We start from the raw sequence: 10,223 nt of genomic DNA, 5'->3' as shown, positions 1-10,223 counted from the left end.
ACAAATTGGCATCTCAATGTATTTTGATTATCCTTCGTTAGCCTTCTTGGGACCTCGTTCTAATACCTCGTGGGAGCAGGCATAACATTTTGCTTTTTGAACACTGAGCAATAACACACAAAGATAGTAGATGGAAGGATACAAAGAAACAATCAGACTCATGGGCGTGGATCCAGTTCATCATTAGAAGACTAAACAAGAGGGAAACATTACAAAAGCAATGAATACACTGGTTAGTATACATTATTTGTATAGATCTGAAGATGAAAAAGCCCAGATCTGCACAGTCCCTGCATCTGCACTTCAGTTTCTGTCTTGATGGGCATAATTTTTAGTTTCTTCTCTTCTGAATTTTCAAACATATTGATTATTGCTTGGCACAGAGTAATTAGTTAACTCTGTTTCTTATAGCTTCCATCCCCACCAACATTTTTCTACATTCTCGTGCAATTCATGAAATTCTACTTGTATGGTCACAAGACTGCACATAGATGCAATAGATTTGGAGGTGCAAAGTGTTTGTTATCTTACTTTTCGTGACAGGTGGGCAAATTTGATTTCCAAAGACTTTTTATTGTACTGAAATAATCTTTTGTCACAAAGTAACAGGGTAATTGTTTTATTCGTGTATATTTTGTGGGAAACTGTAATCGTGATGGAAGTTTATACACCTGAATGTTTGACACAACTTGTAGGAGAAAACGCTGCATATTAACTAAACCCCGTGCCTCCTCTTCGTATCCTCCTATGACACGAGCACGGGATTCTCCTCGCATACCGCTACAGAGCTGTTCCTAGCACAACTGACAATTGGCAACATCGTCACAAAAATTTGGCAGTGACAGTGCAATCACTTCCATGTATGATACTGAATTGACTCGCTAAATTCACTTGATATTCCCTTTCCACTTGAATCAGTCGGGTTATATAACCCCTAGACACTGAGACAGAAAATTCAATTTTTTGGCTAAAGAAATGCTATTCTTCACATAAGTGACAACTTCTATTATCGTTAACGATGTGTTATGAGGCTGGGCGACCAATACCATGATGAGAGTGGTGTGCTGGCAGCAGTGTGACCGTAGCCCCGTGCCCCCATCCATTTCTCGTGTCGCAATGACTCAATGAGTCGTCAGTTCTAACCGTGGCAGGGATCAGGGTGTGCGAGCTTTTTTTTCTGATTTATTTTGTGGACCTGCGAATTTCCAGAAAAAATTCTGTAACGAAATCCGAAGAAAACCTTTACACATCAAGTCCTTTTGGTAGCTCGACACAACAAGTTGTGTTAATGGTCATAGGTCTCGGCTTTCTGACTGCCAGACTGCTTCACAATACAAGCGTCTCTGAAGAAATTCGAATCGAGCGTCAACGATACGAATGTCAATATTGTTCTTCACTTAAGACTCACATGCCAGGGTGATAAGTATGATGGAAATAAACTTCTTGATTACTATAGGGCCTCTATGCTAAATTTCCACAGAAGCAATTAGGAACTCTCTGCAGACATTTGGTAACAGCTGCTCTAGCAACTTACTTTCTCTCTGTGTAGCTTCAAATATGGGCAATTTTGTCGCCTTAAATCCAATTGAATATTTTAAATGTCACTTTTGAACAGCATTCACTTCTCCATTAATTAATGTACGGACCTCAAAACAAGCAGTTTGCCTGAGTAGCTATAGAACAGGTTCTGAAAGGTATTGACACAATGTTTCACATCCATTTACCATAAGGAATCAAAGAAAGAAACCAAACACAATACATTGCATTTACTCTCTGTGCTTGGTTAACACATATTAATCCATGACAAAAATAAATTATTTGAAGAATCTCCTGTGAAAGAAAAAAGAACAGGATTTGACGCTTTAATTATAGCACACTGGATCACTGTGCCACATTGATGTATTACATACTAGTGTAATAAAATACTCATCAAATATGTAAAAACGATTTTGTACCTCCGTTGTTATCGAGGGTGGAACACAAATCGTGGACAAATTTTATGGGTCACCACTCATCAACATTAAAGCATTTTACATGGTCGAGAGTGCGGAGTGGAGCAGACATCGGCAGAAGGCGAGACAGCGCAGTGCCTCAGCCCCTGCCGGTAGGTAGCAAACGGGTCCCAGAGAACAAAGACGCATGTGGTGTTCAGAGGCAGATGGCTGGCAAAGAAATCTATCGCTAAAATAGTTTTGAACGAAACTGTTATTACCAATGCGACAGAAAGCGAAATATATTGTGGATTCGCTTGAATTACACTCATAGTTTCAGCACTGAGAGGAAAGGGGCGATAAAAGTTTTGTCGACGTACGCTTTCTGTTGCCAGATGTCGTATTAGATAGTCTCATGTTTTACCTCAAGACTACGGTCGTAGTCAAGACTGATGTAATCACTGCAGTCAAGACTTCCTCCAGGATGTGCAGTAGTCTACAATGTTGCCAGATCGAGCATATTGCCAGACAGAATTCTGAGGGGAGCACGACTATATTGTCCACCTTACATGAACAACTCGGTGGTCAATTCTTTTGTCTAAGACTGTATCTACAACACTTATTGCACGCTGTAGACCCAGAAGAATTAAAAAAACATTAGTTTATAAGAGCAATGTTAACTATAGTGTTCAAAGTATTCGTAGTATGTATACGTGTGTGTAATCGCCTTCCACTGCCCACTCAAGGAAGACAAGGATACACAGTCTACCTTCAATATAATAAATACGCCTCAGTTCAACAATCAACTCAGTCTTAGATTGGTAATCATTTCGAATATTTAGCAGTACTGTAACCATTGGTGATAAACTCGTTTTCAACCAATGTTTCCCACAGCTGCAGCAACACTACTTGTGATACCTCTTAGACAAAATACCTGCACAGTGCTATCAGACGAAAAGATCAACCTGACACAAACTGTTTGTTTTACAACCTTCTTACTTGGATAAACAGCTTTTCCTATTTGAGATATCTGTGAACGTTGTTGCGTAAGACTATTTAAGAAGAAACTAAATACCTTCAGCTACGACAATGTTTAAAGGAATCGTCATAACGGCACTAAATCGTGGTTTCTGAATCGTTTACCAGCCGTACTCTACCGCAGTTCGCTGGTGGAAAGGCAAAAAGCTTACTAACAAATTTCACAGAAGGAAAAGGGGGACGAAATGTCTCCCACTGAAAGGTCATGTTGTTTTCTTTAAATGATTACAAAATCAGGTAAAAACAACAGTGAGGTTGTCAGTAAAAGCACATTACGTTTGTCAGTATGATGTTGCACTGCAAGGGCCTGTATTGATAAAGGGCCCGTTTAGATCAGGCATATTGTATACAGAAGTGGAAGACACAGCACCACTAAATTCTACAATCCGTATGTATTGCATACACACAGAAATTACTGTTACAGTGTACTTATCGAGCTCAATGGGTTAATTGCGAATTCTCCGGTGAGAAACAGCACTGACAAACGGTCTTCGCTACATTAGGTTACTTAAACTGGTGTCACTCTGAGGGTCAATGGGTCGGATGCGGTTTTTGCAACTGTGAAATACTTTCCCACATTACAGAAGCGAATATTAAATTTAAACAAATATTGCGAAAATTTTGAACTTGGATAGCGTAGAATGAATATCTTTCTGTTTATTGCAAAGGAAAACAATTGCTTTTCTAAAACATTCTGTGTCATACACAACTTGAAACAGGCCACGTCGACCAAATCATATGGAAGAACTGACAGCGACGTATATCGGAGGGCAGTAAGATCCCTTGGCTTTTGGTTTGGCAGTATTCGACAGCCATTTCTAGGTGCAAGTAAATGAAGAAAGACAGCGCGTTTTTGTTATCAAGCGATGTCTTCATCAATTACTTCAGTTTTAATGTAATCTACGAGTAATTCCTGATGTTTTATTTTAACATGAAAAGAATTCCGTAGACAGAGAAAGAACCTGTTCTTGGGCAACTACTTATATAAAGACCAAAAGGCATTAAATGATGTTCAAGCACATGTGTTCCAGCAGCGGTATGAAGAAAATGATAGTAATAATGACGGTAATAATGGAATTATCCAGTAACTTCACACATCATAGTGGATTTTTGTCGAACTAAGGAATTTGCTGAATTAGTGAAAATTTCAAAATGGCTTCACATCGAGGCTATGATGCCTAGAAGAGTCTTTACATCCTGCTGACATGGGAATAGCATAATCTCCGCGTCAGAAGCATGCTTCTACTTAACCATTTAATAGACTCGCATTTTCCCCCCCTGACTAATTTTGTAAGCATATGATCCGTTACAGCACACTCTTGGGGCTGGGAAATGTGGCCACAATGGTCTGGTGGAACGAACTATCACAGGTGCAATGCGTGGGTTCAGGCATTTGCTTTTAAGAGACACAAACAGATTTACTTTACCTCTGGTAACCTCAAGAGAAAGACGCTATAATTCCGAATCCGCATTAAACATCACGTTCCTTCATTACCAGCTGGGCAAAGCTGGTTTACGTTGGGAAATGACATAGGCGTAAGTCATGGTAAACAGAAATACTGTCGCCAGTAAACTTACATTAGAAAATTTTATTTTATTTGATGAACCGATAGCCATTTAAAGGAACAGGGCTCTTATTTTACTCCTAGTTGATTGAACTACAGACGCTGAAAAATTTGGTGCTGGACTGTGATTTGAATTCGAATCTCCTCTCTTGAGGATCTGAATCTCTCGGAACAGTATAGTTCAGTCATTTCGTTCCTTTTCCCAAGACTGCAGTCTTCTCTAGGTCTCCTCCAAAGGTAAGTATGTGGGCTCAAATACTGATTCAGTACAAAAATATTCATAATTTCATTTCAAGCCCTATCACGTGCACACTGGCCTGCTAGTGAAAATTAGCATGCACTTTTCATGTCTCTTCATGTGATGCCAATATTCGCAATAGGTGTCGTTATTTCTTGTCAAACACGCACACATCTTACTGTTGGTGAGTAACCAATTGTTACTTAAGCTATATTCGTGGATGGTAAAGGACGGTAGGTGTGCGGTTCGATTGTCGCTCAGGCTCAAAAATTTTTATCCTTATTTTAGATTCAAACACCTAGCAGCTGGTAAGAAAAACCGAAACATAACATTTGATTTTACTTAGTTAACAATCCGATTACGTGTTGGGTTCGTATCTCTGTCACAGGTCTTCACATCATGCGCTTCATCTTCTGAATGGAGGTATATCAGACATCGTTCGTTAGTTAACATAGACAAAAGGGTCTTGATAGGAGTCCCGGTTCATTACAAAAATTGTGGTCTTTTATTTTCAAGTTTAGATTTGGTTACTGATATTGGCGAAAATTTCGGTAATTCATGACTCTTCATGGCTAGTCATCAATATGATTAGATTACATTAGATTAGGTTAGATTGGATTAATATTTGTTCCATTGATCATGAGTACAACATTTCGTAATGATGTAGAATGTATCATTTTAATGAATGATTTCTTTACGTACCATGATGCAATATCCCTACAATAATTATTTATTCTCTCATTTTTTTAAAGTATTTATCTCTCTCTCTCTCTCTCTCTCTGTCTCTCTCTCTCTCTCTCTCTCTCTCTCTCTCTCTCTCTCACACACACACACACACAAACACACAGACACAAATACTGATTTGTATTTGTTTGTTGTTCTCGACTATCGGGCAAGCACGAAAACGTCCATTAATGAGTTTTGAGTGCAGTTACGAAAGAAATATAAAAACAACTATGGGAGTTACTGATTTATGATGCTTAGTTTACAGACAGTTCTGAGTATTATTAGCAACTACGCTCCAGTACCCAAACCTAGTCACAGAAATGCGAATCAGACGCATTACGTATTCCAGGCCGTGCCGGCCGCGTCTTTGAGATGCCAGCTATGGTCACTTCCCAGCCCTCTGTTGGAACACATTGGTTCGTCTTCTTCCTGCTGGTACTGTAACTGACATTTGGCAACAAGTTAAGGTATGTTTGGCAACTCTGTGATCGACGAGTTACTTCCTGGTGTGCACGGAATTAAGCCTCAAAGTTCACTTGATTTTTCCTGTCATTTCCATTGAATAATCTAAGTTATTATCGCTTGAGGTGTAACAAAAGATTGTAAATTTACGGTCTTCAGCCCAGGAAAGTCGTTGCACGTGGAAATTGCAACTAATCTTGTCCTTTAAATAGCGAGTTACGAGTTCTAGTCAAGATTGACCTCGTAATAATAACCTGAGACCTATACATCTTCAGTAACTCTGTGGTAACGTGCTGACCTGTAAAAAAGCGTCTGTTGTGGTTCGCGGTTCCAGTCTCGCTGACTGTGACGTTTTTAACCCTTCTGTGAAAGAGCTACAAGCAGTCAGGTCAAACATCGATAAGGAAAACGCAAGAAAATACTTCAGGTTCATAGTGCAATGGTGAAAAACTTACAATGCTGCACAGCAGGTAAAGCCTCTTTCTGTTACTGACAACCAAATTTTGTGTTTCTGGGAATACATAACTTTGTCTATGAAATGCTATATTTACATACCTTTTGAGTATGACACAGCATATCAGTTAAACACAGATACAATCGAAATCTAAGTGAGTAGTATTTTACTACTTCGGTTCGGTTATCGAGGGTAGTTTTATTTCATTTCTTATAATACAGTGCACAATTTTCGTAGGGTTTCTTTTAGTGTTGTTTAAACAATAGTAAACATGAGAGAGAAATTAATCATCAACGATATATGCAAATTCTCTGCTGTTATCTATAACAGTCTGACAATGCACATGCGGTTTATTGATTACATGGATGTAGAAAACTTGTTCTGGGTTAAAGCTGTCAAACAAGGTTTGGAGAAGAATAAAATGCCACTACCACACGACAGCTAATGTAGAAAATACTTTTCTGACGTATTTTGGCACGATGCGCTCTCCCCATACATAATACAAAAGTTTTGAGATGCATCTGCTGCCTGGCCGTCTATTAAACTCGAAAAGAACAAAATGTCGCAGTAGTTGGCCCTTTTTCCACATGTGACTATTTTGGGTTGAGAAGTGAAGGGAATTATGTTGAATGTTACATTAGATTGATAACTTCAGCAGACAGCAGAACTGCGTTTTAAAAAAACGTAGCAGTGAACATATTTGAACTCGCGACGTTTCGTTTACGGTGCACTTCACTTACCGTTATACTAATAGCTGAACCATAATTACAGCATCTCCAGAAGTCAAGAACAATTGCCGCAGAACTTCCGCATTCCACAGTGTTGTGAGATAATGCATATGGCCGAATATAAACTTCTGAGTGACAGACAGTTACAGCTTTTCTTTTGCAGTGCACGACGTTTTCAACAAACAGATAGCGCAATAGAGTAGCTCAAGTGGAAAAGAACACTTCCTGTTTAAATTTCTGCATCCTCCACTGTTGGCAGTTCTGTGTATGTGGCAGTTACGTGATTTTATTTCGGTGATTACAAAATAGAGTCGAATGTATGCACTGGGTAGCTGAGGCAGATAGTTCATGGCGATTCGGTCAACCAAGTAAATGAATGTACTGAACATGATGCGAACCACTACAGGGAGCCTGTGTGTCAGAATTCTCATCCAGTGTGGCGGAACGGTGTTACAATAGAAAAATTGGCAACAGAGGCGACGATTGAGTGGTCTTTTGGATTGCTGATAGATTCGTATACTCAGGGGCTTGGTTCGATTCCAACTGCTGCTGATGTTTTTTTTTATTATTATTATTATTATTATTATGGGGACAGACAGATTCCATCCTCTTCTGGCCACGGCAAGTAGAGATGTATAACGGCATTGTGGCCTGATATTCACATTAAACATGATATTCTTTCTCTACCAAGTAGACAGTAAAGTGAGGAGTGGCGACATGTAGATACTCTGTCACCAGTAACCTTTCTTATACTAGTTATTTATTTCTAGTGACGAAACAAACGCTATGTAGGGTCACAGGACCCTTATTCCAACTTTTATTTGAGCTTCTGTATGACGATAAAATTGGTTCTGAACTGGGAATGCAACGCAGACCGCCTTAACGCGGAATTTGATCCCTTCGTGACAATACAGCTCGACTACAATTTGTTGTTTGTTCAATACTGCAGATTCCTCAACATCTCCACATATTGCCCGTGAATGGGTTCGAATCCTGACCCGGCATTAAAGTTTTCATTATGTATTATCAAGTTATAGCATGAGAACACCTATCTGCTTGTGGATAATAATTTTGATTTTTAATGTATTTTCATTCGTTGTCAACACTAACGAAATCTGTCGTTTTTTACTCCCAGTGAGACACAGAACTATTTGCGAGATTACTGTAAGTTCAAGGATGCTATTCCAAGCTGCTGGTGGAGAAAAATTCGGTAGCTGACGTCTGTTTGTGTGTGGTCAACAACGATGTGTGTGGGGTTAGATTACCTGTCAGCACTGAACTCTTCGTCATATATTTCTAGTTCAAACATGCTCACATGTCGCTGCTGGTGTAACAAGCCCACATTTAACGTTCGTTTTCTCTAGAATATAACAGCGATAGGTGCCGGATTGGAGTCTTGGGAAGGAAAAAATTAATGTTTCTTCTCGTCATTTCAGTTAAAACATCGTGCTACTGCCGAGAAAATCCGATATGTCACAGTTGACTGTGCTTCGATAAGAATCCGATTAGGTTCTGGGTTCGAATCCCTGTCCAACACAAAGCCTTACCTCACAGCATTTCAAGTACGTTACTTGTGAAGAAGCAATATTTAACATCTCTCGAAGTTCGTTAACAGGGACAGTAGATGCTGGGTAGGAATTCGCGTCCGTTAAAAATGTTTACGTTATGTAATTTAAAGTTGATATTTCCTAACTGATACTGTCTAAAATCTAGGTATATCACTCTCTGTATGCCTGGTCAGGAATGACTGTTAGTTTCCGTCAGTCAGAAAATCTTTGCTTAGTCTGAATGACCTGGGTTTGAATCCATATGTAGAACGAGACGGTTCGTCGTATCATTTGAAGTTCATACATATTGTCAACTAGCAGCTCGTGAGAAAGTTAAATTTTTAATGTCATTTTGTGTTAAATAATACGTACGGTATGTTACTTTGCTGAGGAAATCATGAATACGACGAACTTACTACGTGCATTATCTATCTGACGTAATAATGAGAGTAGTAACATTTCAAGTATGTCATTTATTGTAATAAATGTGAGCTTACAAGCCTTAAGGACAGTCTTAACTGTGATAAGGTGTTCGCAGATATTTGTAGAATCGTGGTATTACTTTACATCTTGAGTTATTGCGATACAGAGCAGTGTTTTCTAGTGGTGATGTGTTGGAACCATTTTCAATAGTCAAACGACTGTACCGAGGAGCGATTGGAGGACCTGCTAGACAGCTGCGTTATGAGGGTTGTATGCGACTCAGGCGAAATGCAATTCAGATCGTTCGGATACTTTTGAGCACGACTGTACATTTGAAAAGTGCTCAACATAGGTGCGCGTTTGGCACCAAGGGTGTTACCGGACTAGAGAGTCTTACTGGCACGCTTTACCGTTTTGTTCAACTACATTTCAATGTCATATCCCCCTACCCCCAGCCCGTTCGTGAACACGCCACAGAAGGACGCGAAACAGGGGGGCTGAAAAAGCACAAACATCCATTGCTGCTTCGGATCGCTTTCAGATTTCGGCGAATGGTTTTGAACAGTCCCTAGTGGTTCCACTCAGTGTAACAGAGAAAAAATTCCGGTCACACTACACTCCAAACGGGTCAGGTCACGTTCAGCGGGGGTTGCAACCCCACGATGTCCTTTTAGAGTTGATCACCCGGGGGTGTCAGCAACGTCGAATGTTGTCAAGAGCGTCATCTTGTTGCTCATCGAACTGTCAACTGTTGTTTTCGACAGCGAAATATGTAACAATCAACTCTCCAAGAGAACGGGTGGTTTCATTGACGCTCTTTACGCCATCGCCTGATACTTTTTTATGTCTAATCTGAGCGGTGGTGTGTCTTAAATGTCTTCCTCGGTGACGCATAAGAAAACCGTGTGATTTCAACACTGGGAGTCGTGATTCTGGCCTCCATCATAGAGACGTCAAAAGAAGGGGTGAAATATGGATAAGACGATGCGTGACGATCTTTCCATCGTGTGACACATCCAGAGTGGTGTTGGGTAGAACTGTAGCGCAATCTGGTGCCAATGTGACATCGTTAACCCACCTTGCACCTCACAAGAACTTCTCAACTCTTGAC

Source organism: Schistocerca nitens, chromosome 6 (assembly GCF_023898315.1).
Source record: "Schistocerca nitens isolate TAMUIC-IGC-003100 chromosome 6, iqSchNite1.1, whole genome shotgun sequence".
In the NCBI taxonomy this organism is placed as follows: Eukaryota; Metazoa; Arthropoda; class Insecta; order Orthoptera; family Acrididae; genus Schistocerca; species Schistocerca nitens.
Note: the sequence above shows the minus strand (reverse complement) of the source record.